Below are 18,613 nucleotides of genomic sequence, written 5' to 3' on the forward strand. Positions count from 1 at the left end.
ATATATAAGTATGAGCATGAAACAAACACACAAAATGAATACAACCAAAGGGAACATTAGGACAGGGATGGTAGGCATGCTGGTGCTCTTATGCTCACCCCTAACATACCTCTTAGGAATGGGGTGAGCTCAATAGTAGATAGTCTTTGGTTAAAGTTTTGGGGATTTTGGGATGAGTCAGGTAGTGCATTCCAGGCATTAACAACTCTGTTACTGAAGTCATATTTTCTACAATCAAGATTGGAGCGGTTCACTTTAAGTTTGAATCTAGTGTGTGCTTGTGTATTGTTGTGATTGAAGCTGAAGTAGTCTTCAACAGGAAAGACGTTGTAACAGATGATTCTATGAGTTAAGTTCAGGTCATGCCGAAGGCGGCGTAGTTCTAAATTTTCTAAACCCAGAATTTCAAGTCTGGTGGCATAAGGTATTTTGTTGCGATCAGAGGAGTGGAGGACTCTTCTTGTGAAATATCTCTGGACAAGCTCAATTGTATTAATGTCCAATATGAAGTGTGGGTTAGCAAACACTAACAGTTCAACAGAGGTATGGCAGGGAACAATTATTCCAGTCTGACTATGTCTTTATTAGCGAGATAGCTGAAATGAAAGTGAATTAGAACAGGTTTGCCAAATGTAAGATTTACTTTAGCAATTGCCATGCTTAGTAATTAACTGGCTGAATAGAGCTCTTGTTGTGCGAACTGCTTGCCAGAATCCCTCGAGTTGATTTGGGGTGTGTGTGTCACATGGTCTTCACATGTAAAGTGCTGACCTCTATCATCCTGCCAAAATTAGCATGTCAATTTATTTTGTATACATTTGTTTATCAATTTATTTGCTAGATATTTACCTATACCAAACGGGAATAAAGAAGCATTTCTGCTTTATTGGATACTGAGCACTTCATAAAATCTTTTAGAAGCTTTGCACAGGATGGCTTTAAAGGAACTTTTCAAACTAATACTTTTTAGAGTTGGAGAATGGGTGTTCCTCTACATGTTGCTGAATTATAATCTTTAGCATCTCTCAACATTAGCATTCTGGCAATTATTGTTCGGCAGTGATAATTCAGGAATGTCTGGAGAACTATGCTTTAAAACAGGGGTCTCCAACCTTGGTCCCTTTAAGACTTGTGGACTTCAAGTCCCAGAGTCCACTTCAACTCTGGGAGTTGAAGTCCACAAGTCTTAAAGGGACCAAGGTTGGAGACCCCTGCTTTAAAAGATTGTGACTATGGGAATAAAACCATTATGTGGAACTGGTGCTCCTCTATCCTGTACAGTGCTGATACCAAGGGAACACCTAGGAGACTGGCCATATACTGTATATGTACTCACAAGATTTCTAAATCCTAAAGTAGATCAGGGCAGGCCTGGAAAAAAAGCAGTTTTCAAAGTACTACTGAAAAGTACAATGAACAAGTGTGAATATGCATGCTTGCACAAACACATTCTTTGTGGGTCATATATCTGGACTTGCAAAACACAACAGTGTTTTGCAAGTCCAGATTAGTGTGTGAGGATCAGCACAGAGCATCTGAGCTTGATGCGTTGAGTTCTGTGGCTGGATTTTTCAACTGTGGAATAAGAGTAATATCATGTCAAGTTATTCTATAACAGTGAATTATCTTTTAAAGGACTGATATTGCAACACAGTGATCATTTTGTACAGGATATGCAGATTATTCAGGCTTGAAGAAAATGCACCAAACATATCAGTTCTGTCTTATCATGTTAAAGGAGGACAAAAAAAACATATGCCCACGTTTACCAGGCTATTATGTTGCAGTTATTTTTTTTTTCAGTTGAAAAGAAAGAATAAGGTAAAAAGATTAGGTTGAAAACTATCAACAATTTCCAACTGCAGCCAATTCAGAGGAACTTGTTTTTAAATGAAAAATAGTAGTCATGCTATTAGAGAATCTTCCTGCCTGCCTCAAGCATTCTTACCATTTCATACTTGCCCAGTTTCGCCCATGGTTGCCTTTATAATGACACTGACAGTACCAACACTGGAAAAATTGAGGTTTGTCATACCGAAAAGCCCTCAGAAAAGCATGTGGTAGGGAACAAAAGGGCTATCAAATACAGGATATTCACTGATTATTGGAAATGGTGTCTTGTAAACGGCCACATTTCTTATAGGAGTCCAACAAAGGAAACAAGCAAACCATCACATCTATGTGTCACACCTGGCATTTTATACATATATACCGAACAGATTCAAGGCATTTAATATGCTAGAGAAGGGGTAGAGAAATGCTGAATAGAATGAACTCGGCTGAATAAGCCCAGAGGACAAGAATATGTTTTGATTACTCAAGATAAATCACTATTGTATAATCAAAAAGTAATAACATCTGAACAAGGGTCCACAAATCAAAACATGAAGCAAATGACCCACATTAAAATATATAGCTATTAGTTAGTTCCATATACACAGGAATGAAGTGATTTGCAGATTTATATGTGTAAAGCAGATAATTAAAACAAGTCAACTAAGCCACATACTATTAGGTTAAAAAAACCAAAGCGCTGTATATAGGAAACATAAATCTCTTTCCCAAGTGGAGAATGCTGAAAGATAATTTGCCCAGTTATTAGCTTTATCTCATTATTGAATTATCCCTGATGTCCATAATATATGAAAATATATGAAAACCATAGCAGAAATTGTCAAAGTAAATTAAAAAGGATATACACAGCTCTACTAAGAAACGGTATGGGACAATTTGCCGCAGCCGATTCACCATGGCCAACTTGCCATGGTCAACTTGTCATGGGCAATTCACCATGGCCAACTCACCATGGCCAACTCGACATGACCAACTTGCCAAGGGAAAACTCACTGGGGGACAATTCAACAATTCAATTTAATTATTTAAAATAATTAAAAATCATTTTAATGTTTCTCATTCATATTTCATTTTGTCCCTCCTTTCTTTAATGATTCTATTCCACTATTTCTTCAAATTGGTGTAACTCATGTCCCATGGCAAGTTGACCTGTGGCGACTTGGCTGTGGCATATTGGCTGCAGCAAATTGGCTGTGGCAAGTTGTCATAGACCCACGTAGAAAAGGTTATGGAACAGACTTAACACTTGCACACTTATACTGCAGGGAAGGTCAAGAACTCATCCCACTCCAAGTGAGGATGGTCTATTATCAAGTGCATGTCATCTTGACATCAACACTTATACCAAGACATATTACTATTTTGTTGATGAGTATGATATCAATAATACTATTGTAGATTCACTGTATGTGTTGTAAATGTATTATGGTACATTCAATTTCAGTATGATCTAAAACATTACATAGCATCCTTCATATTTTCATCGGACATTATAGTTTCATGAGTTTCATGAGGTTTTCATAGGAAAAAATGAATAAAATACAATATGAAACAATTTAGAAAATAAATTCTTCCTAATACCATAACTCTGAGAACTAGTTTGGTGCAGTGGTTAAAGGCACTGAGTTAGAACCAGGAGACTGGGTTTGAAATTCAGAGAAAGTGGGGGCACTGTGCTTTCCACCTAGTATTGCATAGGGGAAGGTGTTGAAATGAGCCAAAAGAAAAGCTCTACACTGTGTTGAGCGAGCAAGACTGAGTAAGTAGTTTGAATATTGAAAGCCACCACTGTAAGTTAACTTATAGCACCCATGCAATATCAAAGACTCTTTGATATATTTTGGGGTTAGGTCTCTCTATTCTGAGATGCAGCAGAATGGATAGGCCACAGTGACACAGCTCAGGTGAGATTTTAATTTTCCACCTTGTTGAACGTTCATCAAAAGCACCAATGAGACATAGGAAGACAGAAACTGAAGCCAATAAGAAAATGGCGGAGGAGAACGCTTTCTGATGCCAGTGGAATCATACTGGTTTCTATGCAGATTAAAGCATTTTAAAGGTCGCATGATAAGCAAAAAAATACTTTCAGAGACTTGGATTGGGCAATGTCTAAGGACTTGGAATTATTGTAGGCACATATTTATGCATCACACACATTTCAGATATAGTTTTAGTTTTAAAAGCTTGATGGGAACAGATAACTGTCCTTTAGAAAACAAACAAACAAACAAAAAAGCACCAGTCCTAGGATTGCCTTAATGTTAATGCTAACTTTGACACAACTGGCTTTAATTTATTTCTGCTGAATTACAAAGATTTGAAAAAACAAAGCTATTTAAAAACTAGGACTTGTTTAATTTTAGTTTTTCCAGTTTGCAATTGAATTTAATGATCTTTGCTGCAATTAGCTCCCCCTCTTATTAATATAGATACATAACATTTTGATCCTAGATATTGATCGTAAGGTTTTCCCCCTGCAAAAATTCCACTAAAGTTCCTACAGACTTCTACTGAGGCCCACCTGTGTCAGCAAAATAGTTAATGTTTTTGTAGATCCAAGGAGCTGTAAGGCTCAGTTTCAGCCTCAAACCCCAAGATTTTATAGTTTTTTAAAAAATTTAATATGACAATTAGGCTCCTGTCTTTGTTTTTTTTAAAAAAAACTAATTAAATTCCCATATTAAGTCTACAAAATTACTGACTGTTGCCCTAATATAGCATTTGGAAACCTCTGCTGCTGCCAGCTTTACGATGCCTAGAGGTCTGAGGTCTTACCTTCCATCAAATTAACAATGGAAGGCAGTCTTATGTTTCATTCAGAGGCAAGAAGCGAAGTAGAGAGATCGGTAGGCCAACTAAATTCAATGAGATTTAAATAGGGAAATATTTAGTGCAGCAGCCTGGAGAATAAATCGTGAAGCACAGAAAGGCAGTCATAACTTTATTAAGACAAGATATTTCCTACTTCATTTTAAATCTGCTTGTGTCATAAAATACCCTTGATCAGAGCTGCTTTATGAAATGTAATTAGGATTTAAATCCCACCACATCCTATAAATTAATATACAAATTTGGAGTAGCTAAAGAGGTTTTATTTGACTATTCTTGCATCTGATAAATTAAGAATTCGCTGCCTCTTCTTACAGACAGTTGTCATATCAGATCCTTTTAGATACCTTTCTTGAATATGGGAAAGTTTACACTCACTAAAAAACGTATAAATCAAGCCTTATTTTATTGTTTCCAAACCTTGGTCTTTCCAGATGTAATGGACTCCTCCTCATTCAACATGGCCATGTGAACTGTAGTATGTGCCAAAGAATCCTTGGCATCCTAAAGACTAGCAAATTTATTATGATATAAGGATAATACATTTGTCAGTAAGGAGCTAGAAGGCTCTATTCTAACACATTACTGTATATCCTTCTGGAAATTGTTGCAATATATTCTGCGGAGCTACAAATTGGGTACAAAATGTATTATTTCATTACTTATACAGACTTCTCTATTGAGACCTTGTGAATGTTCATTTTCAATATGTGTATTTATTTAAATGCAATATATCAAGACATGCAGGTTCTATTTCTTAATTTACACATATTAGAGAATGTCTCAACAGTCTGACATTCCTAACTATTTCTCTAGATTGCTGGTTTCTCAAACTCGGCAACTTTAAGATGTGGGGACTTCAGGTCCCAGAATTCCCCAGCTGTGAAGTCCCCACATTTCAAAGTTGGCAAGTTTGAGAAACAGTAATTTAGGTAACTCCCAAAACTTGAATGATTAGTGATAAAAATTATCAGATATCCAAAATATTGAAGATGGTATTTAAGAGCAGATGGGAGAAAACATTTTACTTTTAACATTTGAGAACAATAGAAGGCAATTTAACTGAAAAGCATGAAACCAGTTCATATATAGTTTTGTTAAATTGATTTGCATGCCTGTGGTATTTATATTATCTAAATTACAAATGAAATATGACTTGAAATAAGTCAGTTTCTGGGGTCGGCTCAGAATGTAGAATACCAAATAATGTTAAAAAATTAAATTAAAGGGAGATTTGTTGCCCTCAATTCCATTTAGGTTCAATATTAGAAAAAAAAAGTAAAGTCATGGATTTACATTCCTGTACATCATGGTATTCACAGTGAACCTTCATCAGTTAGCAGGTAGTTGCTGCTTGACCAATCTGAGGGCTTTTTTTTTTTGTTAAAAAAAAAAGAGAATCCACATCAGAATAATTTTCAACTTTTGAAACTAATCTCAGCTATGTATCAAGGTTTCATAAGCTGATTGTTTATATACAAAGTTAAACAAAGATTTGTTTGGAAAGAAATCAACCGCTGTATAAGTTTTGAGAAACTATTTAAAGACATTTTATTGTAAAGTCACACTACTGAAAATTACCCCATGGTTTTGAAAGCCTGTGTATATTCAGTTCATACAAACACCGTCCCTTTAAAAAAAAAAAAGAATTAAGAGGTAGGCACAAAAATAAGACTCCACATTCTTTCTTCTTACCATCCTTGCTTCAAAGTGTTAACTGAATTCTCCTTTGCTTGGCAGATTCAGCTGCTCCTTCAATTACAAGGATTCTGATCCAAGGACAGTTTTCCTGTGGGTTTCTCTGAGATTTAGAGGTGGCACTAAGTGCTTTCAAATAGCTTATAGGAGGTAAGCAGCTAGCTTAACTGCTTGGCTCGTTCCCAAACTTCTTGTGGACGCACACCTGCAATCTCATTTCTGTTATTTACCAGGCACACATTTTAAAGAGATAAGCAGGTACTGCCACCGTCAATCAAAAATACATTTCATGCTAACCACACCATTCAAATAGCTGAACAGACACAGGGCATTTGACTTCTGTGGTGAACCTCCCCCCACTTAGAAGGGTCTGCAAAGAGAGAGAAAAAGCTTTCTTGTGCTGGGAAAGACACCTGCAGTCCTGAGAAAGGCGAGGGAATTGTCATTTATTCGGTTTCTCAGAAAATTCAGTTTTTCTTAAAGGCATAAATGCAATCGTTATGCTGGGGAGGGAAGCATAAATACAAAAATGATTTCATCTGAAAAAGTTTAATTAGAGTGGGACTATTATTGGTGGCCTGTTTTCTTCCCTATATACTTAGACCAGCAATGATTATAAAACATCTTGACGATAATACCTTTATCAGAGAGAACATTATTTTATTTATTTATTTATTTATTAGATTTCTAGACCGCCCTTCTCCCGAAGGACTCAGGGTGGTGTACAGCCTTATTAAAACACATAGGAACACAATAAATTTAAAATACATTTAAAATGAAATATTTAACCGGCCAATTTAAAATTAAAACGGTCAAACGACTGATATAAAACCCTAAACTATAAAAATATAAATAAATTAATACAGTTTAAAATTCAATTAAAACTAAGATAAACTAAAATATCAAATGAAAATAATATTTAGGCTAGTCCCGCCTGATTGAATAGCAGAGTCTTCACTTCCCGCTTGAAGGTACGGAGGTCGGGAAGTTGGCATAACCCAGGAGGTAACTCATTCCATAGGGTCAGTGCTGCCACAAAGAAGACTCTCCCCCTGGGGGTCACCAGCTGGCACTGTTTGGCTGATGGCACCCGGAGCAGGCCCGCTCTGTGGGAGCACACAGGTCGTTGGGAGGCTATCGGTGGCAGAAGGCGGTCTCGTAAATGTAGTATTGACACTAGTTTTCTAATTTTGGGCGAATACTCTCTTTGCAAGTCAGGTAGTCCTTGATTTATGACCACAGTTGAACCCAAAATTTATGTTGTTAAGGAAGACATTTTTGAAGTGAGTTTTGCCCCATTTTATGACTTCTTTTGCCCCGGTTGTTAAGTGAATCCCTGCAGCTGATAAACTAATCCAGTTGTTAAGTGACTCTGGCCCCCCTATTGATTTTCCTTGTCAGATGGTCACAAAAGGGGACACAGCAACGGTCATAAATATGAGTCAGTTGCCAAGCATCTCAATTCTGATCACATGATCATGGGGATGCTACAAGGGTTGTAACTGCGAAAAGTGCTCATAAGTCACATTTTTCAATGCCTTTGTAGCTTTGAATGGTCACTAAATGAACTGTTGTAAGTCAAGTATTACCTGTATAAGTGGATACCCATTTTTTCAGAATCATCAAAACCCTTAAGCAATTAATCAAGGCTTTGGCTGATGTCTAAATCATGTTTAACTTTCAAAATAAGTATAACTATTGTACGTGCAGTAGCAGACAAGGATAAGGCCATTAAAAATGTACCATGACTATCTATTCTTACAAAGAATTAAAACAAAAAACACAAAACACTACAGCATTATTTCTTGCTTGGAATATTACTGTTGTTGTTTTACTGTTGTTGCTTTTCCTGTGCACCGGCAAGTTATCATTTCTGCTAAATTTGGGCACTTACATTTTTTATGCTTGCTGTGATAACTTTAGCTAAAACTATTATTTTTATATCTTATGATGCTAAGACTTCAAAAGCTTGCACAATCATTAAAACAATGAAAAATCAGTTAAGCAATAGTTAAAATAAAGACTAGAGTGCAATTAATCAAATCGGTATGTTAAAAGGCAAAGATATTAACTGGTAACACAACAAATGCAGACATTTCTAGATAGATAGATAGATCTTGGTTAATATTCCAAATGCAAGAAAAGATTTTGTTTATGGCTTAATTTTATATTTACTAATGTCAATAGAATACTTTTCATTTCTTCCCAGAATGCTTTTATTAACGGAAAGAAATCAGGAAGCTTCTCTATAAACTGATTTCCCTGAAGTTCACATGCTGTTATACTATAATTTGATTCTGTATCAATTCAATTCAGTGGTGGGTTTCAAATTTTTTTACTACCGATTCTGTGGGCGTGACTTGGTGGGCATGGCATGGCTTAGTAGGCATGGCAGGGGAAGGATACTGTAAAATCTCCATTCCCACCCCACTCCAGGGGAAGGTTACTGCAAAATCCCAATTTCCTCCCGATCAGCTGGGAGGCATAGAATAGTTGGGGGTGGGGCCAGTCAGAATTTTTACTACTGGTTCTCTGAACTACTCAAAATTTCCACTACCAGTTCTCCAGAATTGGTCAGAACCTGCTGAAACCCATCTCTGATTCAATTGCATTTGTATTGTCTATATATTCATTCATGCTAAAGCTGAACAATCTCCCTTCCATTAATCAGAAACCTCCTTGAGTCCTGGTTCCAAAACTGGGCACCATCATTAAAAAAGGATTCAGACAAATTGCAGCAGGTTCCAAGAATGGCAACTAGGATGATCAAAGTCCTGAAAATGAAGTCCTAAGAGGAGATATAGAAAGAATGGGATCTGTTTCAAGGAAAAGTAACCAGAGGGAAATGCATTACCCAACTGCAAATACCTGGAGAGTTTCATACAGAAAGATACAGAACAAATGCCCAATGCAAGAGGAAGGCAGATTCTAGCTGAATGTTAAGAAAAGAAAAACTTCCTAACAATACCAACAGTTTGGTAGTGATATTAATTACTGTACCTCAAGAGATGGTAGGTCATATTTTGCTGGAGTGATTCAGATGCTGGCTATGAATCATCATGTCTCAATGTGATGGGTTCTTATCACAAATATAAATTGCAGCTTTGCACACTTAAGTTGCTGTGATTTCCAGTTGCATTCAAAACTGAAGTCTGTATTTGTGAAGAACAGATTATCTTTTGGCTTGCCACATGGGAACTAGATCCTGGTTAAGAACATTCTGGTTGGCAAAATACAAAGTGATTTTGTGACCCAGGAACGATCCAGATGGTACTGTACATATTTGCTGTCGGTTGATAATGGATTTGCTCTTAATTAATTTCCATATGAATTGGGTAATGGGTGGATCAGAAGAAAGATTTACTTTAAAAAAAATCGACCTCTTGCACTTCCCAGAAATTCTGCTATAGCTGTCAGTTTAAGTTGCAAAACAGGGTAAACATTCTGAGAGAAATCAAGTTTAGGGTTACCTATTTTAAACCAGTTTAAATATACAAGGGATGAAATGCACATTTATTTTTGTGCTAATTAAAAATAAAATGTAGGGATTACTATCTAAATATAATGACACAGACTTGTGGGTATACCCACGCGAAAATATGAACAGATTTTTTTTATGTAGCTGGTTAAGGCAAGAGAATGTGGAATTAATTATCTATTTCTTTTAAATTCTCATGAAGAGATGTGCAGCTGATAGTGTATTTGATGTGGTAGCTCATATCTTTCTGGAACATATGCTTCCAAACATTTCTGTAAATACTTCACATTTTACAAGGTTCATTGCAACAATCACCATGAAACAGACGTACCAACTATCTTAGCTTTTCCATTTGTAGACATTCCTCCTGGGCCACAAATTATTATTTGCCATCTAGCTTTTAGAATATATAGCATGAAATGAATTAGTTTATCTCTGTTTTGATTTTTTTTTTATTCCAGGATATGTTTTATACTCCCATAAGACCCACTGTAAGCAGAAGTTTAGTAGTCAGTAGTCCTTGAAAGAACCTATATTTTAGATTTTAAAAAGCAGAAAATTCTTTATTACAGATGCCACTTATGCTGGATGCCTCCTTCATGAAACTTTGACCTGCATTTACCAGGAAAAGAACATGGCATTATTCGCTATTTGCACGGCTAAGATAGTTTTGTATAATTTAATTTGTATTGGGGATATTCATCCCTAGTAAAGTTTGAACAGGGTATAAAAACCGAAAAAAAAGTAATTTATATAAACCTAGCCATCTCTTCCATATATGATTTCAGTATTTAAGAGAAAAGCAATGGACAGCTTACTGAATAATTGATTTGCTTTGCCAACTCATCTTTAAAAACAATTTAAGGAAGGGAAAAATATCATCAGCAGAACTCTTCTTTAATTAGATCGCTTAATGTAAAGATTAAGTAGCCTCTGTGAAGCTGTAGAATTGAGTGGACAAGCCCTGTTACAATAAAAAAATGACTGATATTATTCGATAAATTGGTATAGGTTTGTCTTCAAAAAATATGGCTGAATTGTCAAATGGGTAAAACAGACGCTGCACAGTTCATTATGGTCACACCATTAATCCCTAAGAATATAGGTTAACTCCAGAGAGTTGGCTGTAATTGTAACCCTATAGAAAGTAATTAAGGAGAAGGTAGCTGCAACCCTTTTCCAGCGTCCATTTTTTTGTGTTTGGTACAGTGGGACATTCATTCTTATCAATCCACCACTGAAGGATATATTTGTGGGACAGCAGAACTCTTGCACTATTTCTACTTATAATACTTTCTAAATGCAAAATTGGCCACTGTGCAGTTTTAGCTCTCTACCCCATTTGCCCTCAGGGCTCACCCATCTAGGTTTGAAAAGCAAGCAAAGCCTGTTCATTTTTGTAAGGAGTTTCCCCCCCAGAACTGACTGTACATGGTAAGTGCCGTTCTCTTCTGCACCACTGCAGGGGAGAGGACTAAATGAATTGGCCCTAAGCTCAAAAGAAGAGGACAGAAAGTAGCTTCATCTACATAGATAATGCTGTTGTTAGAAAAGATAGTCTTTTAATATTATTTTTTAACAAATTTCAGTGCTCCGTTTCAAAAAAAACCCATTCAAGTCTTCGACTTGCCCCAAGCAGCCATCTTTGGTCACTAGTGAAGCTGTGATGGAAACAACCCAACAGGTTTTGATATGACAAATATTACACTGTTATCAACCAAACATTGTACACAATTTAGTCGTGGCTGCTGAGTAAATTTGCCTTGTGGTTCTTAGCAGTCAGGCAAGTAAGCCGTGGCTGTGGTGAATTCAATGAGTCATTTCACCCTCAAAACTTTCCTAGTTTGCAAGCCCCCAAAAAGCTATTATAGAAGAGGAGTCAAGACTAAGATAAAATTCCTAGTATAAGAAGTGAAAGTATTTATGCATCTTTGACACGTTTTAAATATTATGGCTATGAGGAGTATTATGTAAAATACAGCATCTAAACAGAAAAATAGAATAACAGAGTTGGAGGGGGCCTTTGATTAATTAAACCCCCTGCTCAAGCAGGAGATCTTATATTATGTCAGACAAATGCTTGTCCAATCTTTTCTTTAAAAGCTCCAGTATTGGAGCATCTACAACATCTAAAGGCAAGTTGTTCCAATGATTAATTGTTTTCACTATTGGGAAATTTCTCCTTATTTCCAGATTGGTTCTCTCCTTGATTAATTTTCATCAATTGCTTCTTGTTCTGCCTTTGTGCTTTGGAGAAAAGGTTGATCCCCTCTTCTTTGTGGCAGCCCCTTAAGTATGGGAACACTGCTACCATGTCACCCCTAATCCTTCTTTTCATTAAGATAGACATATTCCTGCAACCATTCTTCATATGTTTTAGCCACCATTCCCCTAATCATCTTTGTTCTTCTCTACACTTCTTCTGGAATCTCAACGTCTGTTTTATAACATGGTGACCAAAACTGGATGAAATATTCCAAGTGTGGTCTTACCAAGGCATTATAAAGTGGTACTAACACTTCACATGATCTTGAGTTTATCCCTCTGTTAATACAGCCTAGGAATGTGTTAGCTTTTTTGGCGGCTGCAGCACTCTGCTGGCTCATACTTAAATGGTTGTCCACTAGGACTTCAGGATCCCTCTCACAGTTACTACTATTGAGCCAGGTACCTTCTATTTAATATCTGTGCATTTGGGGCTTTTTTGGCTAAATGTAGAACTTACTTTTCTCAGCATTGAATTTGATTTTGTTAGACAGAGCCCAGTGTTCAAGTCTACCAAGATCCTTCTGTATCTTGAACCTATTTTCTGGAGTGTTTGCTATTTCTGCCAGCTTTGTGTCATCTGCAAATCCTCTTCTGTCCCCTCATCTAAATCATTTATGAAGATATTGAAGAGTACTAGAGTAAGGGAGAGCCTTGAGGTACCCCACTGAATGATCGCCTCCATATAGTTCCATTAAGGACCTTCCACTGATGTGGTTAAAAATCCATCTGGTAGTGATGTTGTTTAACCCACATTTTTCCTATCTTATCAAGTAGTAGATTTGGTCTGCTTTCTCAAATGCTTTACTGAACTCCAAATACATTTCACTGGTATACTAATTTTGTCAGGAAATAACATTAGTGAAGTTAGTTTGGTTTGTGAATCCTGCTACTGCTGTTTGTAAACCTGTATTAAGGGAATGGTGGGTGAATATAATCATTGTGGCAGATTCAGCAAACCATGACATTGTGAAGTGTGAAACATCAAGCAAATGAGACCTGGATGTGAATCAAAATCTAATAGTTACAAAGCTATGTATTCCAGAGGCACCTGCTCAACATAGCCTAATGTAAGCTACACAGAAAAAGAATGATTATAAAAACTCACAGCTTCCGTATCTGTTTTCTAAATTTGATTTCGTGCACTTCTCAAAAGATATGTCAACAACCACCTCAATAACTTTTCAACTTGCTGTCAGGATGTGATCAACACAGAGTCATTTCAGAATTCAGCAGATTGTTTTTGTGTTTTCTCACTTTTGCTGCAATCAGTTTGCTTCAGCCCACTGGCATTACAAAAAGGAAATGAGGGAAAGTTATTGCAACCTACGCTTGGGGTTTTATTACTATTGGCTCCTTCCCACACTGTCCCTGCAGTGAGAGCTGTGCTTAGGAGAAAGAACTTTGATGCAATTTGGGTTGACCACATTAGAGTGGCTGACATAACTTTCCTCTGACAATGGCATGTGATTGGGGAGTGATAAAACTTCTATGCAATGAACAGTGCTTACATTGCTATATGGCCTGAGTTTCTAAGCTGCTGGCTCAGCAAATGTAGATTGACTTATAAATGAATGAATGCTGAATCTCACCATTTGTCACACTGGGTCCACTGAGAGTTCAGTTTATGAGACAATAATCTTGCCAGCAAAAAAAGCTGTTGCACCCATTAGATGAATAAAGGGCAATGGGAACCACACTGTTTTCTTGACACATTATGGTAAAAATGTATAGGGACTATCTGCAGCTGGCAAACAAAACAGCAATTTGACAGAAATTGAATACCTACTTAGGAAGTCACTAATGCATCCAATCAAGCACTAATCAATCATTGCAGGTTGGCATTAGGTTTCCAAGATCTCAGTGTAGACTTTCTTCCAGTCTGAGTTAGACATGTCAGAGCTTGAACTTGCCAAATTTTGAATGTGTTCTAAAATGAAGCTCTAGGGTTTTCCGTACATTTCCATCAAAAGTGAGACTTGTTAATCCTGAAATGCCAGTAGGAAGTGAAGGATAGTATTGTGGCAAATAGGTACCAATTCACCTCTTAGATTAAGTCCAGAGCACTGCATCTCAATGTCAAGAATGAGCACTTTTCTGGATGAAAACCATATAGAAGGATTTTGCTTCTGACTGAACTTGGAGAGGTTTGTGAAGTAAAGGGAGGAAATTGACAAAGCAAAGAGAAATAACTAATGGAGTTCTTCAAAAATCTGTTTTATCTACATAGTTGATTTTAAAAACCTGTATCTTCTAGAACTATCTCTGGAAGACTACTATATAATTGAAGTATCTGTTTCAAACAATCAGCTGTTTATAACTCCAAAAATTAAAAAAAATGAGCAGGAAAAATATAAGTGCCGGTTCCATCCTGCAAATGTTTCAGTGCTGTTTTATTCAAATATTTACCCGTTAGGATAATTTATTCTCCCTTCCTGCCCTCCCCCTTTCCCTTACTGGTAAGTGAAGGAAGAGATCCTGGCCAAGAAGCAGACAGATGTGAGCTACCGGACTCATTAGGTAAGGATACTATCTGGAGAAATCCTTGTGACATGCATTCCAGATCTGGATCTGGATTATTGTCTAAATCTTCTATTCAGTTCTCTATCCCAATTCCTATATTTTGGGAGAATGTAAGATGCTCAAGCTATACTTATAAGATAGGGCTTGATTTGTAGAGTCATCCCCACTTTGATAGTCATTCTTGGAACTTGCTGTAATCTGTCACTTTTTGAAATGTGATATCCAGCACTGGACATTGTACTTCAAACTGCTTCAAATGACTACAGCCTGCAGAAAAGACTTTGAATATTTCAAGGCTTGTCACACAGGAGAAGTAGTAGATTTATTCTCTGCTGCTGGGGTTGGGGGGGGCAAGACCAGAGTTAATAGGTTAACATTGGAAGGAAGCGGATTCCAGCCAGGCTAAACATCAGAAGGAATTTCTTGAATGTAACAGCTGTTAGTCTGTGGAACAGACAGCCGTATCTTGTGGTGAATTCTCATTTGTTAGAAGTCTTCTTACTGAGACTGGATAATCATCTGTCTGCAATGTTCTTGGAAGTTGGACTAGGTGACTTCTCCAGTAACAGTAACAGAGTTGGAAGGGAACTTGGAGGTCATCTAGTCCAACCCCCTGCTCACGCAGGAGACCTGTACTAGGGATTTGAACCCCCAAACTGCCGACCTTTCTGATCAACAAGTTCAGTGTCTTAGCCACTGAGCCACCTAGCCAGGTTACTGAGCCACCTAGCCAGTTCTAATGAACCTTCCAACTCTGTGCTTTACGTTTAGTAGAATTTTAAATGAAAACCTTAAAATGTATTAAGCATAAACCTAAAAAAAAAACACCCCAAAGAATCCCCCAATTCTTTCTCCCTATCCTGAGGAAAAGAAAACCCCACCCTAACCACTCTGGTGCCTGATTAAAAGTGACAGTGCAACAATTTTCCAGGCTTCCTTAAAAAGACTCCATATTCCAAAAAGTAATCTGATCAACTGCTTCTGTGGCAGAACTGCCTGATTTGCAAACCTCAGTCTTGTTGTTCAAATGGCATCAGAATTGCTAGCAACACTTAGATAGTGTACATAGATTTGCAATAAGTTTCAATTTCTGAGGGTGGATTTTTAAAAACTTTCTCAACTGCATACTAAATGGGCTAGAGTGCTGATACATCTCTCTCTCTCTCTCTTTTTTTTTTGCTTGGCAAGCATTTCTCTTCTGAGAGGAAGATGTAGGTGGCTCAGTGGGAAAAGAAGAAAAGTGGAAAAATGAGGTTAAATGGTTTTGGCTACTTGTGCTGCCCCAATAGTCAAATCATCCCCAAACACTTTTGACCTCTCTTGCTTCATATGATTTTACAGTTACAGTACATTTACGAGAAAAACAACCTCACACCTATTGGTATCTTAACCATAAAGGAAGCCCCATTACTCCTTTTTTAAAAGTCGCTTATATACCCCACTTCGCTTCTTAGAAGTTAATATGAAAAGAAATGAATGCAACAGAGCTATTTAGAGTTGAATTGTTTACTTCTTAACTTTTCCGCAAGTCTAAGGCCTAAACTGACAAGGGAAATAATATTCCATATAATCAGGTTGCTATTTGTTTAAAAATATAGAATTCCCATTTGTCATAGGGAGAAGCCAGACAAATGATTACAATTGGTTTGGTTTATATCCTGTTTTTTCTCCATGAGCTTAAGGCATTTTACATTGTTTTTTTCTGATTACTTTTATTCCACAACAATCTTGTGAGGTAGATCAGGTTGGGATAGTAACTGAATTGAATTTATCCAGGTTTTCTCCATGGCTGAATTTCCATGAATAACTTGAGACTGAATTTCTCTTCCATACCCCAACACCTGAACCCTTATTTCAAACTATCTCTAGACAAATTGCATTTACAACAGAAGATCTGATTTTTTTGGGGGGGACTTTGGAATATCTATTAACATGTATCAATTGTTCTGGGGAAAAAGATGTTCAGGAGTTGGGTAGAACCACTTGGAATGTGGGAAGCAGAGACACTGAAAGAAGCACCTGAAATCATCCAAAATTTCCTGTCTGCCTATTCGACTGCTGAAAACGTCAGCAGATCTGTATTTCCATGGGTGTGGAAACACACCATTTGGATTAAACACAGTGGTTTTCTCATCACAACACAGTCTCCAAAAGCAAGATGCTAATACATATTTTGTTAAAAAGCCAATTCCTTTTTCTATGATCTAATGATCTAAATGTTTTGACAGTCTCAATCTATCTGCATAGAACAACACATCAGATGGAAACTCAGTAGATGCAATTGTGAATATTAGCCATATTTACTTTTCACTGAAGTCTTATTTATTTTTTCATAACTGGAGTCAAGGGAAGATTCCTTCTCGTTGTAAATAAAAACATGACTCCGAAAGTATGGGAGGGAAATAAGACCTATGCACTGATTCATGGGGGTTTCGATTCTTTTGACATCTGACGGGGTTGCTTCAGGGCTGATTATTTGAACTCTCAATTTTACACTTGTGCATTCTTCTCAATGTCAAGTCCCTCCCTAACAGAGGGGCCAATCGAGAAGGCAGATTGGGATCAAAAAGACACTCTGTTCTGTAAATCCATGGAGCAGTATAATATCTCTTTATGAATCGAAATGTGATATGGTTACAAAAAATGCAAATGCAATTTTAATTCCATCAAAAGTAAAAATAGTTTCCAAATCTTGGAAGACAATCATGCTTTTTATTATGGATTGGATAAGACCTTGTTATTAATAGTGCATTCAGTTTTGAACACCATCCTTTAAGAAGGCTTTAGATAAGCTGAGAAAGGTGCAGAGATAGACAATGAAAATTTATTAATTTATTATTTAATTTATATCCTGCCTTTATTTTGTATAGTTCAAGATAGTAGACATAAAGTTGCTGCCCACAACAACCACTCTGGGAGGTGGGTTGGGCTGAGACAGAGTGATTGGTCAAAAGCCAAAATAGTGAGCTCTTCTGGACAGAATGCATTCAAATTCAAACTATTCTCCAATGCACCTGAGGGTAGGACAAGAAGCAATGGGTGGAAACTAATCAAGGAGAGAAGCAACCTAGAACTAAGGAGAAATATTCTGACGGTTAGAACAATTAATCAGTGGAACAACTTGCCTGCAGAAGTTGTAAATGCTCCAACACTGGAAATTTTTAAGAAAATGTTGGATAGCCATTTGTCTGAAATGGTGTAGGGTCCTGCCTGGGCAGGGGGTTGGACTAGAAGACCTCCAAGGTCCCTTCCAACTCTGATATTATTATTATTATAAATCAAGAGTAATAACCCTCTCTGCCTGGATGCTTCAGTCTGAATTACTGCACTGAAGAAGTGGTCAAATTCTAGGGCCTAAACGGCTCTTTCCAACTGGTGATTCTTTGATTTTGGCTCAATCTAGAATAATAATTTTAAAATTGCTGATCTCAGCACAGCTGACAAATAAATATTAGATCCAATTCTATTTAGCAGTCACAAATGTTAATCTGTAGTACAGGAACGATAAATTCTGAATGAGATGAATAATATTTCTATTTCTTCATCAATTTAAGAAATATATTCATTCTAAATATCTGAGTCTCAGGAAATCTTTTTCTTTTCTATTCTCTTTAATCATTTCAACTGTCTTTCTATAAAGCTCATGGGTGATTAAAGCTAGGTTTTACTATATTAATTATGAAAAGATCTTAATTAACTATGAGAATCACTTTAGTGATTCATTACAGCACTGACTTCAGCTGAAGTCACTTCAACTTCCTTGTATTTGCTATTTCCACAATGAAGTGATTGAAGATATTAACAGGGAAACATCAGAAGCATTCATACAATTGAATCAAACTTGCTCTTTCTTATCTAACAGTGAGTTCTACATGTGCATTTCATAGTTTAATATGTGACAAATTTCGCACTGCAATCAATGGGTAAGTTGATATTATTTATTGAGCATTTGCTTGACAAAGC

At 36.8% G+C, this 18,613-nt stretch overlaps 1 protein-coding gene across 5 annotated transcripts in view; it reads right to left on the reverse strand.

The window, feature by feature from the left end:
• LOC131192571 (lymphoid enhancer-binding factor 1-like) overlaps positions 1 to 18,613 on the reverse strand; it is a 152,655-nt gene that overhangs the window by 52,362 nt on the left and 81,680 nt on the right. The window lies entirely within an intron of this gene.

The sequence above is a fragment of the Ahaetulla prasina genome, chromosome 2, assembly GCF_028640845.1.
Source record: "Ahaetulla prasina isolate Xishuangbanna chromosome 2, ASM2864084v1, whole genome shotgun sequence".
Taxonomy (NCBI): Eukaryota; Metazoa; Chordata; class Lepidosauria; order Squamata; family Colubridae; genus Ahaetulla; species Ahaetulla prasina.